This window comes from Acromyrmex echinatior, chromosome 16 (assembly GCF_024713525.1).
Source record: "Acromyrmex echinatior isolate Ae372 chromosome 16, ASM2471352v2, whole genome shotgun sequence".
Classification (NCBI taxonomy): domain Eukaryota; kingdom Metazoa; phylum Arthropoda; class Insecta; order Hymenoptera; family Formicidae; genus Acromyrmex; species Acromyrmex echinatior.
This window is the reverse complement of record NC_141867.1, coordinates 4,784,456-4,810,551: the sequence shown is the minus strand read 5'-3', so window position 1 is coordinate 4,810,551 and position 26,096 is coordinate 4,784,456. Positions and strand designations below refer to the sequence as shown.

Below are 26,096 nucleotides of genomic sequence, written 5' to 3'. Positions count from 1 at the left end.
AAGCTCGAATATCATCATCGTAAACCGTCAGCTGTCTGGCTATTTTTAATCAAAACTAATAATTAGTCTTGCGTTCATTTTTATTTAAAGCATAATTAATTAATAAACTTTTTATTAGGTTTGATATAGGTCCAATGGACCCACAATACCAGTTAAGGATTAAAAGACTAAAGTTGGATGTTTTATAATATTTATGCCAAGGGGAAATTCGCGATATATAGATTTGGACCATACTGGACATTATTTAAGAAGATTGTAATAAACAGTGAGGTTATGCACTACTGAACAATGTAGATTACTAGGATATTATTTATAGGGCATTAGTTGGCATAAAAAGTTAGGCATTACTGGACATTAATAGGCATTAATGTACACAAGTTTGATTAAAATGATTATTCCTTGGTTTATGCAATGGTCATTAGACATATTATTTGCCAGTACGTTTTCCATGGCGTATGAAGAAAAATACTTACCACTTAGAAACATCTGCACGAAGTAGTCCACTGTCCGTTTTCGTGACATGTTACAGATGACAGATAATCCGGCGTTGACGGGTACCTCCGGAATCTATCCTCGAAAAAAAGTCCTCGAGACAAGCTCGAACATCATCGTGGACTGGAAGACCGCGCCGCCAACTGTCTGGCTAACGGTCGCTTTTTTCGCGATGTCTAGTCATTACTGTGCGAGAGCGTCCGTTTCCGTATATAATATCAGGAACCCGAGGCATTTCTTATCTTTCTCAACTCGTTCGCTTCATCCCTCACGCGCGGCGACCGCGAGTAATTTTTCCGTCGCTTGCGCTTTTCTCGTCGCCTCGAACGCGCGACGCAATTTATCAGCGTGACCTGCATCCGCGGGCGCACGGCTTGAGCGCGGATTTATCGCAATTATGCCCCTGACAAAGGGAGAAGAGTGAAAGAGAGACGGAGAAAGAGATGAGGAAGGAACGTGCTTGCTCGCTACTCTCCGCGTTATTTATTTTTCGCGACTTGGCCTCGTAATCCGCGGAAGCTGCGTGATACTTGTCGTTTAACGACCACCAGGCGCTATACGCGCAAGTGCGACTGTCGAATATACTTTTTTTTTGTTATCGTCCGCTTTGAAATCGGATGCTGTGCACAAAGCTTGACCTGTGTGTATTTTCATCTTATGCTCTGGCGTCCTTTCAATCATCCGATACCGTATACTCGTTTCCTCGCAATGTTCTGAATACAGGAATGAGCGCCAATCTTTCGTTGCTCATATTCCGCTTGTTATTTCAGTGCATATATGCAATCTACGTCTTGCAGCCGGCTGTAGCTTCTATTTGGCAAGGTGAATCACATTGCAGGCGAGTGCATTTTTGTGATTTTAATGACAATGGACTTATCATTTTACTCGTTTCATTTTGTCAATTCTGCTTCGCGTAGAAACTTTACACAATTAAATATGTAATTATACAAATTACATATTTCATGTAATTCAATATCATATGCACAGTAAAAAATATTTTGTATTTGCATTGGAAACGATTCATTCAAGTCTTTGTTAAAATTTTGTATTGAATTTTTTTATAACATATTCGTGTTAATTTAACATTGTGATTATTTAAATATTTTGTGTTAAATTGATATTCAACATTTCTTAATGTCAAGATAATATAATTTTTGAGTGAACAAATAACACAAAAATAATGCATATTTTAAAGCGTAAATTCTAAGAAGAATAAATGAAATATGTAATTCGATATATCTGTAAATGTTAATTTTACTGAAAAAAATGCTTCCACGGTATTACTTGTCTTACCTTCTAATGTATTCATTTTGTGTTAAATTAACACATAAATTTGAGTGGATCATTTGGGACACGTGAAATGTATTAAATTTAATACAAATTTTCCGATGATGGAACTTTCCAAGGAAGTTTCTAAGACAGAACGGGTTTGTTGAGTGAAGTGAAACATTTATAATTCATGGATATTCCAAATTTTTTATCTCCTTTTTGCAGGAGCAATATAGGCTACATTCACAGTGCTTTTTGTCTTAGTAGTTTATCAAATGTTAAACAAGAAGAAATAATACTTATGAGCACTAAGTGGAACGCGCTCAGAATTGGCAGCATGATCACTCCTTGTAGTCAGTCTAAAGGAAAATACCCTTTCTGAATGAATCTTTTTCGACATTCTGATGTTAAAGCATTTTGCTGAGCCATCTAAGGGTGCGATCCACTTAACGCTTCAAATGCTTCGTTGACCAATCAGAGGAAAGAATTTTACGAATTGACTAATCAAGAATGCTTCAAAGCATTTGCAACGTGAAGTGGCTTGCACTAAAATACTGATTTCGAATTGAAGATTTCTTTTTACATATTTATTTGATTATTTGACACGAAATGTAATTTTTTCTCATAAAATTTCGTTCTTATAGTATACAGTATTTCTAATTTACATATTTCTAATTAATATTCGGAGTTGCCATTTTTACTATAAACAAGTCAGTGGATTATCATCACTAATAAAAATATGAGAGATATTTAAATTACTTAAATCGCGTATAGAAAGATAATGAAAATTAAGAGTTGTTTAAGCTCGCTTCTCGTACGAATTCCATACCTACATCCTTTACGTTCCGCAGACGCTTAAACTTTACATTAATAAATTCATTAGGACATTCGTAAATCGTACGAAACGTAGCGAGGCGTTTATGAACGTCTTGAAGTCGTGCCGCGAATTTATGTCCCTTGGAAAGTTTGGTCGTTTCGCCGGGGTATATGGAGTTACATTAAGCGTCATATTCCGTGGCTGTGAGTAGTCTCTAAGTCGCTGAGTCTGAGCGATATTACGTGAAAGCTTACAAAATCGAATTTTCGATGTGCCTACGCCTGTTCGCTAGGCCGTTCGTCGAAGGAAAACGGATTGTCGGATTTGTCAGATGCGCACGCTCGAAAGAATTCAGTCGAGTCTACAATTGTTAGAATCTCTGAATGGACGTGCGATTTCAGTATTTACTTTATACTTTGCAAACGCGAATGGCAATATTGCGTTGCAAAATGGGCCAGTAAAGGTTCGAAAAGCGAACTCGTTTTAACTCGTTTTAAGCATTTTAACGGTGCGTTAGATCGTCTCCCGTTAGGAATAGAAACGTTTTTCACGCCGTTCACAGTGGCAAAAGGTTGTCGGGGTGAAAGCTCGATTCAACACGGCAAAACGACGCTATATGCAAACTTTTTCAACGACACTTTTTAGCAGATGGATTGACAGTATCCGACGTTTCTGGAGCATTATTAATATAACGTTGTGACTGATCATTTATTTTATTTCAAATTAATTGTATTTCATTCAACAGTCTATATTGAGATACACATATTTTATTATCTTTTATTATTTCTCTGTTCATAAATTACGTTAATAGTGCAGTCGGTTTAATAATAATTAACATGTCGTATATTATAATAATTATACTAGTAATTAATATATTATATACTAATGTTATATTTATATTTTAAAAAAAAGATGTCTAATGTCTTATTAACATCTTGTTAAAAATTTTATTTCAAATATATTTAAATTTATTATAATTTATAAACATGTACATATGTATTTACATATGTGTCTATTGTTATTTTATAGAATAATTACTGTTCATGTAGAAATTATTTAATTTAATATTAATTTTTTCTTCAATTTCATTTATCTTTTTTCGCAAATTTTTTTAATAGTAGAATAAAAGATTCATACTTTATTATTTTCATCATTCAAAAATGAGAATATTTATATTAATAATTCTAATACTACGTTATGTATTTTTTATAATAAATTAAATTGAATAACTTGGAGATGTTGTTGAGATTAGATATTTTTTAAATAAAATATTTAAAAAACGAACTCATATTCTCCTGCACAAAAGTAATATACATAGTTATTAAATGATAATATACGCAATATTATCGGTGTAAGGGTCATTAAAACTTTCATATTCAGTGACACAATACTGTTTTATTTATTTCTGCTTTATAAAGAGGTAGTATATAGGTCGCATAAATGTAACTGCAAGCGACGATCAGTGAGACGAGATGAACTCGGCCGATGAACTCATAACGCAGCATTTTACGAAAATGTTACGCATACGGAACACGCGCGAGATGTTTCTGTGTCCGTTCCATAATCGTGGTATGAAAAGCGGATAGGAAACTCGCACTCTCGAGTTCATTTCCGCTCCATCTCTTCTCGTAACGCGCCGTGCTGTCGCATCAAAAAACATCATAAAGTCGGCACCCGTTCCAACCGACCAACTCTTCCCAAGCGCAAACTCTGCCGAGGTTGACCTTTTCAGCAGCTATAGGCAAACTGGGAACTTGCTCGTTTTGCTACCTATCCCCTTTCTTTCCCCGTTCACTACTGCCTCGCGGCTCTCTTTCCCACGCCCTTCATGTAATCACATCCGCGATCCTTTGACGCGCGGATCTGGCGCGGATCTCTTCGATGCACTCGAATCTTCGGGTCAACCAACAGCGAATCCATTAGCCGAATTTCGGTTCATTGAATTTTTTGGACAGCTGTCGGACGAATGTCAAGCTGTTGTCCGAAACATTGTAACTATGTCGGCATCCACAAGAATGCAAAAGATTTGTATAATAATGGATAATGTTGCGAGCGATGGAGGTGGAACCTGCTCGAAGATTCAATCGATCTACCCGAGTCGCGTCTCACATCGCTGCCATAATACCCTTTGTGCGCGTTTTATAACATTTTCTGTTATTATATTTTCCATTGTAACGAGGACAGAGAAAATAATTTTAAACGGTCAGACTTTTGTTTGATAAGATTTGTTCTTTTATTTCCTTGCTTCGTTCTGTGACAAAGCTAGTAAATATGTCGTGTATGACTCTAAAGTTCTGATTATTATGCATATGCACAGGGAACAAAATAATGTAAACATCTGAGAAATATATTATCTTCTCGTTTTATTAATAAGAAGTTGATTTGCCATGCCTTTATACAGATTCTATCTTTGTTAGAATAGAATCACATGTGTATACACGAAAAAAACGATTTTGCTGAAAGATCTAAAATTTTGCTGAATAGGTATAGATCTGAAAATAATTTTGTTGGACAATAATTAGATTAAACACTAAAAAATATAATGAGCAATGTCACAAAAAAATTTTGATTTTAGCAATCAGGTTGAATAATTAACAAAATTATTTTGATCAACAATGGGTTAATAAAATTATTTTCAGATCTGTAAAATTTTCAGTAAAATTTTTTATTCTTCAGCAAGATCACTCTTTTGTGCAGTATAGCAGCTGCAACAATGCAATATTATACAATTCCTCTAACAGAACATTGTTTAATTGCTTAATAGACATCAGAGGAGAAATTTTGTTTCTATTTCTGCTCTTTAAAACTATGATATTTAACTTAGGTGATTGTGTTGGCCAGAAAAGAAGTTGAAGTTTTGGAGAACACAATTTTGGAAAGTATAGAGTGAAGAGAAAATTTTCTTCTCTAATATCTTTTATATGAGTAATTGAAAGATATTTAAAAAAAAATAGTACAATATTAAAACATTCCATTGGTAACTATTCAAGCATTGAGTGAATATTTTAACAAAGATAGAATATGTATTAAAAACGAACGATAGATTCTTATTCATAAAACAAGTAATAAATTGTTTATTTTCCAAGTGTACATATTATTTTATCTACCTCTTATATTTCTAAATTTTACTGCAATTAAGAATTAATGCAATTATTTCAATGAGAAATGTATTAAGAGCGATTTAACTATATATAAATGATAATGCAATGAGCTTACATAAATGCGCTTGTCACAGAGAAATTGAATTAGACAATTTTCACGAATTACCTTCATCGTCTTGCATTGCATTTGCGTGGTAATTTCACGTTGCCGTCAAATTTTCATTTCCGTGTGACCCTATTCCGTGTGATTTGCTCTGATTGGAGACTGAATCTTTGACGGGGTTATCTCAATACCTTGGATGTTAAATGTTGCATTTACCAATGAATTAATAATGATTCATTTCCAAGATTGTATTAGGTTTAAATTATTAATTTTGCATTTTGTCCTTTATTATTTGCTGTAATATCTAATTTTTTTTTTGTAGATCGCGGTACATAATTATAATTCCTTTTCGAATCTTACAGATTTTCGTAAAAGTAACGTTTCGTAAAAGTAACGTTTCAGTTCATTCAAATACTATTGATGAATGATTCTTTCATTAATGGATAAAGACCCATTAAGTAAATTTTAAGGCAAGAAAAAAGGGTCTTACTCAAAATAAGAGTCTTACTCAAAAGATACAAAAAATAATAAATAACTGATTATTGATGATAAAATATGATAGATGAATATATTAACTTTTTATATACATAATTCTGGTTTTAATTAAACTCTGTTATTGATTATATATTAAATTTTGCATCGAAGGATGTTTTAAAATAATTATTAAAAATACACGTAGAAATAGTATATTCCAGTAACTTCACCTTATATTCTTTGATATATTCGAAATGGTTGAATATTGAGGTTTAATGATTTTGCACGATACATACACGATATTTTGCATGATGTTGAGGTTCAGCAAGTATTGCCATACATAACACGTATTGTTGTTCCTAACAACCAACTCTCATGTGTCAAATGCTTTTAGAAAGTGTAAATATTATTACATCATATATTATTACAATAATGTGAATATTTGCTAAATGATAAATATCTAATTGATCTATTTCTAATAATTTAATCATTGACATGTTCTCGCAAATAATATTGACTTTTTATTGTTTCATATGCAAATTAAAGAGAGGGATCGGAAATAGGTACTTTGTATTAACAGTCATCCTAAAGGTATCATTGTACATCCACATTTTGAAATGCAGTAATAACTTTGTAAGTCAGTACGTAATCGTGATTCTTGCCGCGGCACGGATAAAATGCAAATGCGATGCAAATGTGGTGGGGTATGCTAATACGTGCAAACGTTTAAAAATAGCGAGAGTACCTTATTAAAAGCACGATTACATTCGAGGGCTTGGTTTAGGATTTTATGAACGTCCCGCCCGGTGGCTTTAACGGCAACTACCCGTGTTAAATTGTTAATAATCTAGTACTCTCATCTCGACCCTTGTTCCGAATGTAATTATTTTATCGCGGTAATGGAATATAATATCGATTCTCGAACAATGTTCGCGGCTGCAAATGACGAAAGTCTCGATTTGCGTTTTAAATTAATAATTTGCAATATTTATAGTTCGAGACAATACATAATGTCCGTGACAATACATGTTTAAATACAGGAAAAATAATTTATAATATAGTTTCTGTGTGTGTTGAGTCTATGTTTATTAGTCACGATATATATGTTTATGTAATGTATATGCGATTAAGATTGGACTTAAAATTGATATAATCCAGATATGATAACAAATTTTCTAAAGGGTTGAGTTTATGGATGATTGAGTTTATCGAACGTTTTGCAAGAACAATAATAATTTGATAATAATTGATATAACTAGTATATTTTCATGCGACGTTGAGAAGCTGTAGAAGACGATCGATCTTATATAAGAAGCTGTCCCAGTTGCATTCTAAGTCGCTACATTATTACGTTTATGCGCCATGTTCGATTTTAGTAAGTCTTCCTCGTGAAATCCTTGTCTGCGAACGATAAATTAATAATATATTAATTATTAACGGTTTATTACAAATAGAAGCGATTTAATAAATGTCGATGGATATCGGCGGAATGGAGCTGAACGAATGTTATCCGTCTTGAGAAAGCTCGTTGAAATTGGCTGTGTGCCAAAGAAATGAGACTACCAAGAAAAATCTTCCATAAATCTTTCTTAATGAATATTAAATCGACATTTTATTAATTTTCAATATATCGTTCGAAATAAAAACAACTTAACAACAATCATTAGACATTGATAAATAGAAAAAAATTGTCGTACTTTGACATTATTAATATAAAGGATGTTGTTTTGAAATTTTTTGATAAATCCTTTACTGCATAATGAGATGTATTAAAATCATTCGATCTGTTGTATGAACATAATTTTTATTGCCGATAGAACAGTAATGTTGGTAATCGCTCTTATTGTGTTCTTATTTTGCTCCTATTTTCGAACTTGCACAAACCTGACAATATTCCGAATTATTGCAGTCATTCGGGATCTTCAAAAATTCGATGCACATACAGTCGGATCTTTAGGAGCTTGCGACATTTTCAGCACGTAGTATGACAGTAGTTACATGGATCAGCGATTTTTAGCGAGCTCTTCCCGGCTTTCTACACCTCCGCTATACGCCATGCACGTATGTGCACCTGTATAAACATTTACGAGTACCGTCATACTTTTCTGCTATACTATTCTTCACGTACAACTCTTGGTGGAGATACTCTTTCTAAACGTTAATCTTTTATTGTCAATGGTTTCTTTGATAAGCTCGGAATTAATCGTTTTTTATAGCACAATTTTGCATCAATGACAAAAAAGTTTGGTTACAAAGTTTTGTGTATTTATCAAATTACCTAGCAAGCTAACACTATTTGTTAGCATTTTGACGTCAAAATAACATTAGCTTGTTATCTGAGTAGCAACATATATTTAAAACAGTTGAGTTACATTTTATTAAGCAAAAAGATTCTACACCAAAAGATTAATTGAACTGAAGACTGCTCTATTTGTCTAAAAAATAGTCTGGTTCCCCCAAACTTTTGTGTTAATTTATTAGGTGTTGGAATTAATTCGTAGCGTTTTTTAATGAAAGAATGTTATTTATTTCACATGAGCATTAAAAAATACATTAATGAAAGTACTTCCCATCACTTGTAAAACGCTACGAATTAATTCCAACACCTAATAACACAAAAATCTAACAAGATGATTGTGAGTTATTTGTAAGAAATAATACAAATATTATGTGTGTGTAAAAAATTAACATAAAAAATGTAACACATACATAATTTCTAAGTAAATTGTGGAAACGTATTTCTTTGTAACTAAGCTTTTTTATCATCCTATATAAGTACTTTGCGAAAGTTTGATTAATTTTCAGAACGTGTTCTTTTTTGACTAATTTGGAGACAATCTCTTCAGATTGCACCACGAACTGTTTGAAATAATGCACTCTCCCGATAACCGAACTACTGTCTCAGCATATCCCAAACTTAACACCGGTTAATACCGGCTTATGCATGTGGCGCTAATAAATTTCGAATCCCGACGATTCGACGCCTAGCTAAGTTTCACCGTTTATTAAACGTATATTTGGCCAAGATCCATAAACATGGAAACGTAGTCGTTTACATATAGGCAATTCAGGCCGGTGGATGTTAGACATCTCCCGAGATCTCCATTAGCATATATCCGTTACATCGCGCCGGTGCTCACCCCTGACTTCACACACCTCCGCATGTCCGCTGGCATTCTGCTCCCCTCTGCTCGAAAGGGGTTAAATTAACCCCTCGTCTCTCTTGCTCCCATTTAAGTGTAACACGGTTGTACGTGGCCTTATTCCACTTATTGTCAGATGACGATATATGCCGATCCAATTTAGGAATCCCGAAATGGCGCCTTGTGATGGTATCTACGTTTCGCGTTTCTCATGAAACCGTCACTCGTCATGTTTACGTGATCTACGATAACCGAAAATGTTCTCTTTTTCCGTCGCGTGAAGGACTCGATACAGTAAAAAATTTTTTGTACATGGAGGAAGAAACCCAGGTGCGTTTCTCGAGACGAATTTCATATTCTGCGCAAATGCCAGATGCAGCCGTATTCAAATAGACATGTTTATAGATTATACACTGCCAAAAAGAGCAAGCATTGGAACCTGATGTAATTCCCATACAGAATTTAGATAATTCAATTTACTCAATTGATAATGTAAACATACATAATTAAGTAAAAATACAAAAATATGTAAGCAGAATGAAAGAATAATGATGTGATGCCGATTTAAATTACTGCGGCAGGATGCTGATCTGGCATGCGAATCTCAATGGCTAATTAGAAAAATGTGCAATAGCATACCTGGGTTTCTTCCACTATGGTTTTGTATTTGTGTGTTAGAAACGATCTACGCAAATCTTTATATATATATATATATATAAAAGTTTCATGTTGAATTTTTATCATCTTTAAGCGTTAATTTAACATAATGATTATGTTATTTAAATATTTTATGTTGAGTTGATATTCAATATTTCTTAATGTCAAAGTAATTTATGAGTTAATGAACAAATGATATAAAAATAACATGTCTTAAAAAAATAAATTTTAATGAATGAATAAAATACGTATTAATTTAACTTGTAAAACGTTATAATAATTTTACTGAAAAAAATACTTCCACAGTTTACAAATTATGTTAGTGATACATTTTTTAATATAATATTTGTATTACTTTTTAATATATTCATCTTGTATTAAATAAATTTTCAAATTTTACGCGTTCATTTTCTTATTGATTCATAATAGTCTTTATATCTGAAAACCTCAATGATGAACGCGCATGTCAATCAAATTAATTTTTTAAAAAGTAATTAAATTGAAAATGCACATCAGGAATCTTGCTTTTGTTTGCGTGTGTTGATATCTACCTCGCAAATCTACCTCGTATCTACCTTGTCGAAGAATCACTAATTCGAATCGCTAATTCTCGCTCCGCTTTAATACAGATTCATTGTCGCGTACATAAGCGTCGGGGCACGTAAAGCTCGGAAATGGCGACGAGATTGCGAGAGAAGTGTGTTTGAAGAGATCCGCCTGTGAGAAAGGCACGATGCAGCTGCTATGGATTGTATGGCAGAATACGTTAAAATGCAGGGTGAAATGTAATTCGTGATACGAGGAGAGGATGATTTCTCGTTTAAAATTAACTTGGCAATGTAATGTAAAAATTTTCCGAAGCTCATTTTTACAAAAGAAATTTTAAAGTCTTAAAAATTGATATCTTTTTCAAGTTTAAACGATCTATAATAGTTTTTATCGTACATTATTGTCTTTTTGATCGACTATTCTATAAGATAAAAATATTACTTTCAAGAAAACAAAAATTTAAATGATATTTACACATAATTTTTGAGTAATTTTAATTATTTTGAATTTTTTTAATAGAATATTTTTTTACACTTTAACAATTATGTTATTAAATAAGTTTGATAATGTTAAATATAATTAACGTAAGATCTTTATTGATTATTCAGTAATTAAGAGAGCAGAAAATGTTACGTTATAACATCCGAAACTAAAAAAAAAAAACTATTTCCTGACCTACTTTTATACAAACAATTGCATCTTTTTAGTTCGCAATTATGACATTCAGTTTAATCAAGTTGTATTCATTAACGAATTTCGATACTTTGAGCAACTTCATCAATTGTTCAATAGCCAGCAATAAGTCAGGGCGTCAACAGTAGCGCAAGAATTTAGATTGAATATTTTCTTTGCCTTTGTACAGTTATTAAAGCTTAATGTCATTTTTGATATCTCGTGCGATCAATATTCTCACGATCTGATTTTTAAATTTATTGTTCGAGATTCCGTAATAATCGTTGGCGAAAGAAGATTCCGCGGTTGGTCGATTTGGTCAATACTGCACGCCTATTGCACGAAGGCAGATCGCCGGTAAGGGGGATGGCACGGAATCGCCGTTGGACGCAACCGGGGAATGGGTAGCGAGAACCGAGACGAGAGCATTCTCGCCGTCCTTTTCACCCTTTACCCATACGACGGCAGCCGGTAATGGAATTGCAAATCCGTCGACATTACATGCCTCTTGGCAACTTGTGATTTCGCGCCCGGTACTCCGCCAACACACGCCCCGTTACGTTTCCCATCCCCATCGTGTCGTCGTCCTTGTCGCTCCGCCTTCGACGCAAGAGTATCCGCTCGACCTCACGTTTCTACCACTCCCTGTCTTTCTAATTCTGTCTCTCTTTCTCATTTACCTACTTTCTTCTCTTACATTTTCCTCTAGCTTATTTTCATTAACTATATTACACATATTTTTTATCTTTTATTTTGTCGCCGTTTTTCTTCATTGCGATCTCCTTTTTTAGTTTTCTTTTTTTAATTTTTTTATGCATTTTATATCTTCTTTCTCTTCATATTTTTATCTCACTGTTACTCATCTTCACTGTTAGATATCAAAGAAGCAATGATAATCCAATTAAATAACATTCTGTTCTTTTTAACTTTTATATGTGTTAAAATATAAATCAATCCATTTCTGTGATTAGTTCAAAGTAAATAATGTTCATATTAACATGGATATTAATAAATAATAAATTAAATTTTTGGATCAAATTTAATACATTTTTTTTAGTTAAATTCCATTTTGTTTAACTCCATTGTTTTAGTTAAATTAATTAAAATTATATATTGGATATAATTTGACATTATGAATTTAATACATTACAATATTATTTTTACTCCTTACTTTTTTTGCGATTAAACTTTACAGGATGAGAAAAAAGCCACTATAATAACATTTAAATAGTATCTGATTCTAATATTTTAAGACAAGGAATACTATAAAATAATGAATTCTAACAAATTTCACTTAAGGAAAAGCAATAAGATTTTAAAAATAGACCCCTGTTCTCTAAAGATTAAACGAACTTCCTCTTCACTTTCTCTTCTCTTTCATTTCAACCTCGTTTTTATACGCTTGCCTTTGCTTTATTACTCGACAAGATCTAAGAACTCGAATTAACTATTTCCGAATCTTCGAAGCAAGCGGGACATAAGAACGAAAAGGACAGGATGTTCACCGGACCTAGCTCATCCTTGCTCGCATAAATGGTCTTTTGTCATGACTCAGAATCCCTCGGCACGCGTGGAATTTCTGGAATCGCAAGCGGATTGCACACGTACCTCGTTCGTGCTAAGTGTCGAACTCGCTTTGGATGGTGCGAAACTAAGAATCCTTTAACAATTGGACGGATTCCTATGGAATTACGTCGTACCTTCGTTTCCGTTCTGGTCGCTTAACGTCACATCGAAGAAAGGCTCAACTATCTGGTGGGTAGACCACCATCTTTTCATCCTGAAATTTCCACTTAAATTTTACATTTTAGTGTCGCCCAACTTTATAAAAATCGTTGTACATTAACAATCATAGCCAGCGCGTCGAATTTTAAAACGGCAATTTTCCGCCGTTCAGTCGTAATCTCGGGAAAATTCTGATATTATGCACAGGAAATAATCTAATTTTCATGACGGAATTACTTCTTTTCTCACTGTTCCTCGTTCCCGATTATAGCGCCAGCTCGGAAATGTCTGCACAGATTGCCAATGTATTTACAGGAGTCGGAAGATTGGCGCAATTTTATCGTTTCAATTTATACGCGCGATTTTATCTCGTATTAAATAATATTATCGCCATTTCTACACTTCGCCAAGCTGGACATTACATATTTAATGCTAAACAGGTTCATACCTATTCTGTAGTAGGCAAAGGACTAAACCAAGCATAACTACACTGACTGGCGCGCATAAATTTATTACCAAAATCGTCTTCCAAATTACATACTCCATATTTATATAAGCTAACGAAGCGTGTTATGACTCGTATTCAGGATCCTGAGAGAGAGAGAGAGAGAGCGGGAAGGAGAGGGAGAGGGGAGAGAGAGAGAGAGAGAGAGAGAGTGTTCTGGGTCCAGGATGAGGAGTTCTGGAAGCCAACATGTTCAAAATGGTAGCTTTGTACCGGACTTCATCCGATTAGTTGCAGCTTATTGATAAGAGCGCATACGCAAGACGTTCTGTGTATTCATCCAAGACTCTTCACATAATCACTAAAGACACGACGTTTACATGAGCAAACGTTTCTACTAGAATATAGTCTGCAATGAAGATGATATAGCCGAAAGTTCCTTGAAGCCTCCGAGCTTCCGGAGAAAGGAGGAATCTGTCGTCAATTCAAACGCGACATGAAATTACAACGTTTCTCTCTGTCAAAATATCTTAATAAGTTAGCTTCAAGTTAAGATCTTGTTCAAATAAAGGGAATTTATATAAGAGAAATAATACTGTACGATATAAAAAGGACAGTTTTGCTGAAAATTTTAGCTATAGATATAGACAAGAAGTCTGCAAAAATAATTTTGTTGGACTATATCAAGATTTTGCAGAATTGTTTATCATGCTTGAGATTCTTATATAATTATTTTGGTGATCCAATAAAATTATTTGTATCTAGCTAAATTTTTAGGTTTTAACTTCAGTGAAATTATTCTTTCACTGTACAGTTTTAATGTTTGCCCATTGCAATTGTCTCCGTGGCATACAAATTTTTATGTTAACGTACGTTTTTACTTGTTAATCGAAAGAAGTTCTTTGCAACGATTCTGAGCCTTTTTTTTTGCATAATTTATGTTTAATGTCAGAGAACGCCTGACGCGGAAGAACGTTAGCGCCTGTTCCTTGTCCACCGTTCTGTCTTAGCCCCGGCGAATTATGTTATCTCCATGGAAAACGTCACGGCTAATAATACCGGGCTTGCAACAAATGCGCCGAGAACCAAGAGGATTACAGGGGTTACGATAAATCTGGTCACGGTAACGCCATAAGATTTACAATCTGCCTCGGACTCCGCGCCGGATGATTTAAATCCCAAGCCAAATTCGTGCAACGGGCATTATTCAATGGCACTGTTACGACTTATCTTTCGCCGCCTGTTGCGCGGTAAACTCGCTGTTTTTCATACGACAGTAAAAGTTGCGTCGATGTTCCGCGTTAAAATTTACGACGACTGACTAGCGCGTCGGCTGCGAGTAACGAGTGGATATTTCAATGACATTGCCGCACGATCAATATTGTTGGAGGAACGTTTATTTCTGGATATTTTTACACGCTCAATCGTCGATATCTTAGATTTTGTCACGTCATTTTAGCTCAGTGGTACCCACTTATGAGGTTTTCCCAGATCTTTATAACATTAATACACTCGTATATATTACATATATTACTCTCTAAATCTGAATCAGTGGATAATCACTGATATCAGTGCGAAGTATGCCACTGGTAATCAGTGAATTAAATCTGAGATCCCTAGTTAATCTTTATTATCTAATTAACTTTGTTTTAGTACTTAAATTTAATGAACATGGTATTGGAAGATTGAAATTAACGTGAAAATGTCAGTATTTTAGTTATATAATACTCAAATATTCTTCCTTTTTTAGTTGAACTTTACTGATTATCAGTGCTAAGTATGCCATTGGGTAATTAGTGACTATTCACTGATTCAGATTTAGAGAGTATAAAAGAAATAAATAGAATTTATTTATATATTTTAAAGAAATATTTTAAAAAAGATTTTTTTACTTGATATATTTCTATGTATTCGCTTATTTATCTTTTTTGTACTTATTTTTATTTTATTACTCTGAGAAGGAAAATTACTTTGCAGCTTTTCATTGAAAATTAACCTAATGGTCCAAGAGCTTTAAAGACTTTACAGGCGAATAATTTTCAATTTTGAATTATTCTGTCTCAAATTCGGATGCGTTAAAAAAAAAAGTGAAAAATGTTCCGGGTCATATTACTGTAAAATTGTATTCTTGAATGTTAAAAGAGTGTACCAGAATTTTTTCAGATTTTTTAGAGCCCAAAAACACTTTGAAAAACACACAGGCACCAGTGGTTCGGTTGGAATAGGAAAGCAGTGAAAAAAAACGTTGGACCACGGAAGTTTACACTCTTCATACATATTATAAAAAAATCTGAAACAAATACAGTTTTTTTATATATTTTATTATTTTTTGTTATTTGATACTTCTGGATTTGCTTATTTACTTTTTATATCAATTTTTTAAGAAGAAAAATGGCTTTGAGATAAAATCCAAACTTGACTTCCGGGATGAAACATCTATACTTATCGTAAATAATCGTGTGACCAAAGTTGAGGAAACTGGTCTCTCCCCGGTGCTCCCCCATGGAATTCAACTCTTGTCCCTATAACAATTGGAAACGTTTATTGCTTCGTTTCGTATGGACGATACCCTGGGGGCTCGTTAGTAGCGTGCTGCGGCATTTCTATATTAAAGTGGCTTGTTAGTCCGTTAAGCCCAGTGTGACTTGGTGGCTCGATCTGATCCGGCCATCCCCCCTTCATATCTCATCCTATATAGCGAGGTAATTCATTCCTGTGAAAACACCGGAAGGATTATTATCGTACTCGCTTACCTAGGCAGGATGAATTCAAATAATGAAACTACTTTACCCGATCAATATCGAAAACTTCGTGACGTTTCAAAGCAGTCGCCGTATGATTGGATCTCTTCTTCCCTTTACAAATATTTATAATGACATATTTTTTTCTCGAACGACATCCCTATTTTCGCAATCGATCAAGTTCCATATTATTTGTTATATATGTTATCGGACATTATACAAAAGTAAGATTCGAACGACGTCATTATTTTAACGGGTAAAGTTGCATTTGACATTTATCTATTGTTCATTATGCAAACTGAAAATCCAAGTTTAACTTCCAGCAGACAGAAAATAGGTGTAATATTTATCCTTACCTTTCTCGTATTTTTTCACAGGTTTTCCAATAAAGTGAAATCGATTGTGTCTCATTGAAATCATACAACCGGTGAGTCGATCGTATCTCTCTCGTTGAAAACTCATTAATTAAATTGTAGGATTTTCAAAAAGAGTTTCCTGAACTTGGCTGAATTTACCTTGCTCGCGGTATACACATATTTCTACGCGGAGAAAATTTCGCTGGATGCTGTTCTTGTAAACTTCTCAACGCGTTTTACCGCATATTTACCTCGTGCTTAAGTCTCAAGTGCAATTTATCGCAATGCTAAGTTCGAACAAATACCGAGGTCAGATCGCTTCTCTTCAGTGTACGAGCGGGTCGCAGCGTGTGTTCTCGCAGCTTAAGGCAAAAGCATCGCTTATGCAACTGTGGCAAACGCCTTCCCGATTCTTTATGAATGGCTCTCTCATTATCGCTAACAAAAGGGCGCGCGGTGTTACGAATGGCGGATAAGCCACCCTCTGCGGTTCTCTCGCGCTCCCACTCTTGGCATATAAACGTGAGAAAAATGAGGCTTCCTGCAGCGCGAAAAGAGTAGTGCGGAAGACGAAGGGTTGAAATAAAGTAAGGAGAAAATAGTAGTTATTGTGGTATCTCTGGAAGTAAATGTTAATGCGAACGAATTCTTTCCTTGTTTTTCTTTAAGTTGAGCTCGGGATGTCGAAGATTTATGCCTGGCGCCAGTAATGCGATCTTGTAAACAATATGAAAGAGGATTACTGTAATAAAGTCCGGTGCGCGAGTTGGGAATTTGAATTCTCAGCTTCATACATGAGCAGGGAGTAATGACGCTCGCACGTAACGGATAGTTAGCATAATGTTTGCAACATGCAAATGTGGTTGCGTCAAATTCAGATTGTTAGCGACGTAGTATGTATGCTGTAACATTTGAATAGCGCGATTAACAAATAATAATGTGATTCACATAGAAATTCACATGATATCATGATTATTGGATATTCGCTATATAATCGTGCCTTGCAGACACAGAATTAGCAGCAATTTTCAATAGAATACACTCAAAATTAATATAAGTCAAATAATATATTCATTATTACAAAGTAGATTGAAAAGTAATGAAAGTAATATTAATAAATTTATAAAGTAATATTATTAATTTATTTAATAACAAAATATGTCAAATTTTTAAAATATCTAAATAAAATTTAATATTAAAGTATTAATAATAGAAGAGAGAGAGAGAGAGAGAGAGAGAGAGAAAGAGAAATATTAATAAATCTATCACAAATGACATGTCATTTAATACTATATTTATAACTTTCAAAAAATAAAAAATAAAAAAGATTGTAATGAAACACAAGATTGTATGAATAAAATTATTGTTAAAAATGAGAAATATGAAATATTTACAATACGGAAAATATTTTTATAAAATAATTTATTTTTTTCTTTTTTATAAATATGAAATTTTATAATATAAAATCTGATTATTTAAGCTGCAAGTTTTTACTTTGTAATGCGCTTGAGATGATGGGACAAAATATTTTTATTGAAATGAAGTGAAGCAAAAATTTCGATATAATAGAACTCTTGTTGGGTTTGGGTATTGTACATACAAACAATATAAAATGTTTTCATATCTATAGAAGTATTTGTAAAGTATGTCTTTATTGCAATAAATAAGGTTTGCAATAAAATTTTGAAATTGAGAAATATTTAAATTAAAATTAAAAACAAAAATAAAATAAAAATTAAATCTTAAACTTTTACAAGAGTCACCAGGAATCAATAAATGTTGATTTATGTGAATGGCTTCATAATTTTCTATAGCTTATTTAATTGCTCGTCGTTTGCACATGTTTGTACACACATTTTGAATTTTCGTGCATAAGTACTTCTGATAAAAAAGGGCTAATTTTACGCTAACTCTCAACCACGAGTAGAGATCAGATTTAACCAGTCTCAATCGATAGATTTTTATTTGCATTTAGAGATTCAGCATAATGTATACTATATAAATGTTAAATGGTTTTTTCTTAACACCTTGTATAAAAATCTACACTAAAGTTCGAAGATGCAATTTGCAGAGGATGAAAATTTCTGACGGAAGGTTAATATTGATTTCTTCTTTTTGTGTATCTAAAAATGACTTGATTTATATTATAATTGCTGTTGATTTTGTACTCAAAGGACTTCGTCCATTAACCTATCTAAGAAAAATGACTTAGTCTAGGGATATAAAGATATTTTATTATTCGACCAAACATTATGGTTAAAAAAGTACATATAAATACATAAATATTTATTAAAATTTCTAATCACGTATTTGACTTCTTGCTACAGTATTGTGAGCCAGAAAATATAAAATCCATATTTCGCTTTCTTAATAAATTAATATGATGAAGTAATACAAAAAAAAGAAACTTCTGGAAGAAAACTTTGTACTCGATTTTTTATACATTCTGCATCTAACGATGCTTTTGCTATTTTAAAGATTTATGTATTTTGTATAATAACGACGAACAATCATATCATGTTACATATGATGCTTACACACGCGTTCCATCCATTTTCATTATATAGTGATTAAACAAAAATATGCTATCGGTCGCTTACATTTGCAGCTGAAGTATCGAACGCGTCACGATTTATTTCATTCAGATTAACAAGTTAAATGGATTTGATGCGTCGCAATAATTTGTGAGCTCGATACGTCTCTTAATGCTAGTTCGCGCCGCATTTATCGAGTCGGCTGTTTGTCACCACGTCAAAATTCGAGTATTAGCTGATCAATCCAATAATTTCGTCAAAATGGAACGTTGCGTGCGTTACGAGCACTCTGTGGAAGATTTGTTGTTCGTCAATAAAAGCGACAACAAACTGCGAACAAACGAGAAGTACTGCGCTGTGGTACTCTAATTTTCACGTAACATCCAGAACTAAATAAAATAAAAAAAATCTGCACGTCGCAATTATATCGTAATGTTTTTCGCGATGCGAAAAACTAACCACGGGTGTCCTACCTCTGTGAAACGCGTCGCGTGCAATAAATATTTTACATCGCGTTTTCATTATACGCGTGCAGTTACATGAAATAGCAGAAATATCTCAGGCTCATGATTCACAACAGCGATTCATAACCGTGAGCGCATTCGGTCAGCCGGTCGGCGCTTATTATCACGATACGTCATTTACGAAACGGAATTATTGTTTATTACTCAAGCCTCGGTGCATGCGGCGTAAATTCGCGACACGTACTTTGCTGAGCCGCTTTACTGTCTATCTCGGATACACGAGCACTTGCTCCACGCGCTCTATTTTGACATCATTGTCAGAAATGTCGATTACGTTATCGCGTTGTTAACAGGGATCGTTATATCGAAGCCATGCGTGCATTCTCGACGTCAGACCGTCTTTATGGAGCACCCTGTGGAACAATCCGCGAGTTGCGCAATGGAATTGCCTCTCTTTCTCTCTATTTCAATATGCTGAATTTATAATTCTCAAGTGAAAAACGCTACTTTTAAAAAGCATTCACGAAAGTTGGAGTAAGTAAGAGCTGACTTGCTCTCGGAGAACGATAGTTTCTGAATTTTAAATAGTTCAATTGTGCAAAAATATAAATTTACGTCTCGGAAAACTTTGACCGAGAAGCTTTTAAGAGAAGTAGAGAGTAGTAAAGTAGGGTAGCTATAATTTTGTTGCTGGTTAACATTTTGTATCGAGTAAATTATTGTTTAAGAAATTTTTCTGTGCCATAAAGTATTTCTCGTACGAAATAAAATATTTAGTTATACAGTTCTAGTAAAGCATTGCTTAAAACAAAATGTATTATTCTTTTATTCTAAGCTTATTTATTTTATTCTCTAAACTCATAATATCAATCTATGAAATTTAATTGTTGAGAGAGTTGACAAATATTGTGAAAAGGTTTTGTGAAAATAATGATGAATTTTTAGTTGCGTATTACACTGTTAAATCTATAGTGTCAAATTAACTTAATGTGAGTCGTCACTGTTCCTATTCAATCATATCGTTATTTTTTACTAAAACAATAGTTATATTTGACACTATACAGTGTCAATTTAACATTATATAGCGTCAAATTTAATTATCATTTTAGTAAAAAATAACGGTATATTTAGTAGGAGCAGTGGCGACTCACATTAGGTTAAATTTGAGATATTATAGATTTAATAGTGTAGAATCTACATTCTTTATTTGGAGATGAAAATATAAAGCGTTAAAACGACGAGAAAACGTCGACGATTATTCTTGGCCTCTAAACGAGAAACCAATTGTACCTTGACTTTCGAATTGTCTTATACTTCTGATTCTGCAAGCGAAGTTTGTATAGGCGTTTATAAAATATTGAAGTATGAATTTCTATGCAACAGGAAAATGATTTTGTTCGCCATCTCCATATGATTTGATCGACAATACTCTTACAGGAAATTTCATGTATTTTCTTCATTTTTCTCTTTCATTCTCTCTCTCTCTCTCTCTCTCTCTCTCTCTCTCTCTCTCGATTTCGTGAGCAAATAGGATCGAATACGAACGCTGTCGTGGCTGAAATTTTGCCATTCGAGAAGCATCGTCGCATACTCGCATTTTCCGTTTTTCTTTTTCTTCCCCTCATCGCGATACCATCATCATCACACGAGATCTACTCGAAAGAAAATTACCTGATGCCATGCCATAGAGACGGAGAGAGTATGAGGAAGGCGATACAGATATCGAATAATTGAACATCGACTGTAGTCATGTTCTGTAGTGCGAAGCCAATCGGTTCCATCACGCCATTCTATCGTGTCGCGATTACCGAACCACCCGTTGCATTGTGGCTCACCAATCGTCAGGTCGCCACTATTCGGGTCGTGCTCCAGTTTTGACGTTAGCTTTTCGCCAAATCCGTGTTAGAAGCTTTCCACGCTCGGATTCTCAGATATCTTGATTTTTGAACCGTTTATTTTGGAAATAATGATAAATTGAAGTTTGAAATGTAACCCAAATATTTTCATCTATTTTACTTTAACTTCTGGTAAAAAGACGCACATTACTTTAAATTTTTTACAAGTAGCATTTTGCATGTTTGTATTTTTCCTCAGCTTTACCGTTCCATTTTCTTTCGAGAAAATGTTTTTTACTTGCATTAACTTGAAATCTGATTTTTTTTTTCCAAGAAGTACAATATACGGATTACGATATTAATATTAAAAGAGAATATTTTGAAATACATTATTATATTAGGTGTTGAAATTAATTCGTAGCGTTTTACAAGTGATGGGAAGTACTTTCATTAATGTATTTTTTAATGCTCATGTGAAATAAATAACATTCTTTCATTAAAAAACGCTACGAATTAATTCCAACACCTAATATATTGTATAACGTTTAATTTTTAATATATTTTTTTTGTGGAGCGCGCGCGCTGCGATATTCGAGAAGAGTGGATGTGTACACACATATTATCCGCGCAATTTGAAATTCTAATGAAGCTTTTTTAATTGCTGTTTCATAAATATATGAATATTTATGCGTATAATATTCATTCGATGTTTCAAACACTAAAAATATTATTTTTGTCAGCTTTTGAGTCCAATAACAAATGATTGTATTACGATTTGCTTCGATCCGCGGTCGGAAGTTGATTCCGGCCGCATTCGCGGATATTCGGTGGTTTGTTATAACACGACCATTGTATCGGGCGTAACGTATATCAATGCCTTGTATGGGTATTAACATAAATACAGTCAGGGGTACACACTAACTTTTATCGTATACACGAGCCAATATTGATCATAATTCCCGTCGCTGCATTGAATGCGCCAAGTGATATTAAATCTGGATTATACACATCGTGTAATTTCAATATTCCGTTCATAATGTAAATATCTCGCTCGGTAAACTTATTAATATTGATACCATTTTAAAAGTAATTGAACATAAAGAAAAGCCCGTTAGATAATCTAAGGACGATGATTTAAAAGCAATTGGACATAAAGAAAAACCTGTTAGATAATCTAAAAACGACGATAATCATTTCTATTGAGTTAGCAGGCTTAAATTAGGAAATTAAATCTGTTCAAATATTTATAATTAAATTATATAATAATATAGTATTAAAAATTTTATCATTAAAGTTAATTTTGTATTATGTGTTATTAAAAAAAAACCGTGGCTGTTAACTAATATTCGGAGTTGGTAGGACTACTAACTTTTATTTTGTATTGATTTTTAATATATACATATATTAAATTGTCAGTGCCACAGAGATTTCTTGGAATATAACGATAATATACATTTATTTTTTATGATACAAATTAGTACAAATTTAATCTTATTGATTTCTGATTTTTCTTTTATTTTCAAGTAGCTCTGCCAATTTAATATTAAGCTAATAGTGTAATAGTTTCTTTTTCGAATTACTAAATATTCCAACAGATCCGATTTTATTGATTTGATCCTGATGCTAACTTAACAAAGGTACAATAACTGACAATATATAATGGACAATATATATATGCTAATTAATGATACTACATGTTAGTCTATTTTAATTTTAATCTTTATTTCAATTTGCATTGGTACCGAGTCTGTCAAATCTGTCGATAATAGTTCTTAGATTTAAATCTTTAGATTTAAATTTTGATCTAATGACATAGCCGCAAGACATATGAAGACCGGATAGAAAATATATTTGTAAAAAAATTCAATTTTATTATATTTATATACTATATGTATGAAATTAATCAAGACTTAATGAATGAATTAATAGAATTTATGATTGAATGGTCACGCAAATCAGGTTACTCAGAACAAGGAATATTGTGAATGGATCTTAATTAGGAAGTGTTCCAAGGCTTAAGATACATTAATTATCGCGCCCAGGAAGCATTTAGAAATATTAATATTACAAAGTCGGTCAGTATAAACGCGCCGTAATGGCGTCGTTTTAATAGTGTAGGTTTTATTAATTACTCCGCTATTTGTATATTATGTAGGTAATTTGTATTACAAGACCTGTGTATTGTTTGCTCCTTTGTGGTAGCGAATTACCACAAGATATGCAAGGCTAATCAAATTATCGTAAAATTCCCTCAATTAAAAAATATTAAAAAATATATATGTGTTATGTAGCTATGTTGCTTTAATGCAACTTAATATGCATTACTAGAAAAAAATATTTACTGTTTTATTATATTACAAGGAAAATATATATATAGGTCTCAAAATCTTAGCATGCAATATTTTATGTATCCAATGCTTTGTTTGCATAATAAGCTGTGTACACTTCAAGTTTAGTTAAATTAGAAATAACTTGGCTGAATGAGAAAATTGCTCGAATAAAACGCAAGTAATTACTTTCTACCGGATTTACGTTCTTCCGTCGACTCTAAATAGCTTTTAATTTATCAGAAAGCGCATTTATTTTCATCAAAGTTCTGGCTGTAAAACTTCCTTAGTAACAATGAATTTATTGTATTTTAATAACCTGTCAAAGCTAAAAGTAAACGACTGTTGACATTTAACTTGAAGCAGAAATTTAATTAATTAGTTAAAGTTAGTGACTTGAAGAACCTTTCGCAAATTCAGGAGTTTCGACTTATTATTTAGTTTTTTTTATTTAATTAAAGAAATGATTAGTTAAAAGAAATAAATATGTATAGAATTACTTGTCGCGAGTAATTACTCGAAAATAATAATGCATATACCTACATATAAATTTGTAGAAGTTTAAAAAATTATTGTATTTATTATTATATATAATATAATGATTTATTAAAATTTTAATAAATATAAATATATATTGCTGTTTATAACATATATTTATGCAGAATATCTGAATTATCGAAATAGTGCGCCTTAATACGTAATCTTTGCATCGATAAAGATGTGAATGTTTTATTTATGTTAGTCTTTAATTAATTAAGAAGTTGCTTTGGAAAATCGGTTTGTTAAAGTAAAGATGGAGAAGGAGATTTTGAAATGGGTTTGCCTCGACTTTGAAAGGGGACTTTTCTAAAGGATGTCGCGCAAGGGTCGGAACGGAGCGTAAAATTAATCTTACGTTACTCGGATAACGTATATTAAATATAGTCCTCGAGGAGAACTTCTTCCCGATTAAATCGGGTCCGGGTCTTTCACAGAAAAGTGCAGCTATCTATTACCGCACCATTGTTCGTTACGCCAACGATATCGTAAATACCGGATGCGATACTATTCTTTAATTGGCTTTAGCGACTTTATATTGTCTTCACATTGATTAATTTGCTTTGCTTTTTGTAGGGAATGTCCCAGATCTACCACATGGTTTTCCAGCCATGAATTTTTCATATAATCCGGGCTTGGCCTCATAATAATATAATTTCTAACTTGTCAAAAAAAGCGCATTTTATTAAATTTTAATATTAAACTTGACGTTTAAATCTCTCTTAATCTTTTATTGTTTGATAAAACAATAAAAAGTTAATTTTATTTAAGTTGAAAGAAATTATTAATATATAAAAATAAATACTTGCTTTCTTCTTCACACGCAAAAAAGTGAATTTTTAGTTTGTAACTCTAAAATTAAAATGATTAACATACAAAAATGATAAAAAATAAAGTAGTAAGATTATATTATCCAGAAACTAAAATCATCAATAACATAAAATAAAATCATTAGCTTTGTCACAAACTTAATTGTTTGTGATTTAAATATTTTCTTGTATATATATATATATATATATATATATATATAATATATACAAAAAGATACACCTGGAATGCTTTATATATTGAAGAAATATTAATTATTGCATTCTGCAACAATGTAATGGCAAACTTATTACAATCAATAATTTTAAAATATGTGAATGCCTAACGTGGTATGTTATTAATTTAATCTTCATTATTTCATGAATTTATTATACCATGTATTTGTTTTCATCGAGATCGATTCTCTTTGTGACCTCCATACTGGCAGCAAACATGCGCGTATGATGTAATTGTTCATTCAATTTAATTTTAATATCCTGCTTAATGCAGCAAGTATTTGTTGGATACGAATAAATACGATAAGAGATGAAGTATGTAATTAAGCTCTTTATGTCGAAAATATATAAATCTGATCTCGATTAAATATTCTTCCGTGCAAATATCTCATCCGCGATTTAGGCGCTTCATTTAATTAATCAATTAATTTATCGCCGGCGACCTGTGTTTGCCGATGTGATCGACGACATGGCGGCGCGCGCGCGCGTTGGAATCTTTTCTGGGTGCGATATTAGGTGACCCGTAAATTTCCTTCGGGGATCGCCGCTGGAACGTTTCCATCGGCAAAGTACAAGTCGCAAAAAAGCCTCAACATTGGTAACGTAATTGGCTGTCGAATCGCTTCGCCGAGGGCCGAAGATTTATGCGTACTTTTTATTCAGAGCCGCGTTTCTCCTGGCGACGATGAGGATTCGCTGGGAGAATTGAGACTTTTCCACAGAAATTACAATCGCAATTAGGTTCTAATATGCATAGATTGAAATCCGATCGCGATTGGGACTAGGTCTGCCAATGAGAATAAGAAACGATA

General features: G+C 33.0%; 2 long non-coding RNA genes across 2 annotated transcripts in view; one reads left to right on the top strand and one right to left on the bottom strand.

Annotated features, from left to right (window-relative positions):
* LOC147907073 (uncharacterized) overlaps positions 1-25,203 on the bottom strand; it is a 30,238-nt gene extending 5,035 nt beyond the window's left edge. Inside the window, exon 1 of the long non-coding RNA XR_015547715.1 lies at positions 474-25,203. This is a non-coding gene — a long non-coding RNA (uncharacterized LOC147907073). The remainder of the gene's footprint in view (positions 1-473) is intronic.
* Positions 1-26,096, top strand: part of LOC147907072 (uncharacterized) — a 296,973-nt gene that overhangs the window by 178,534 nt on the left and 92,343 nt on the right. The gene's annotated exons all lie outside the window — the stretch shown is intronic.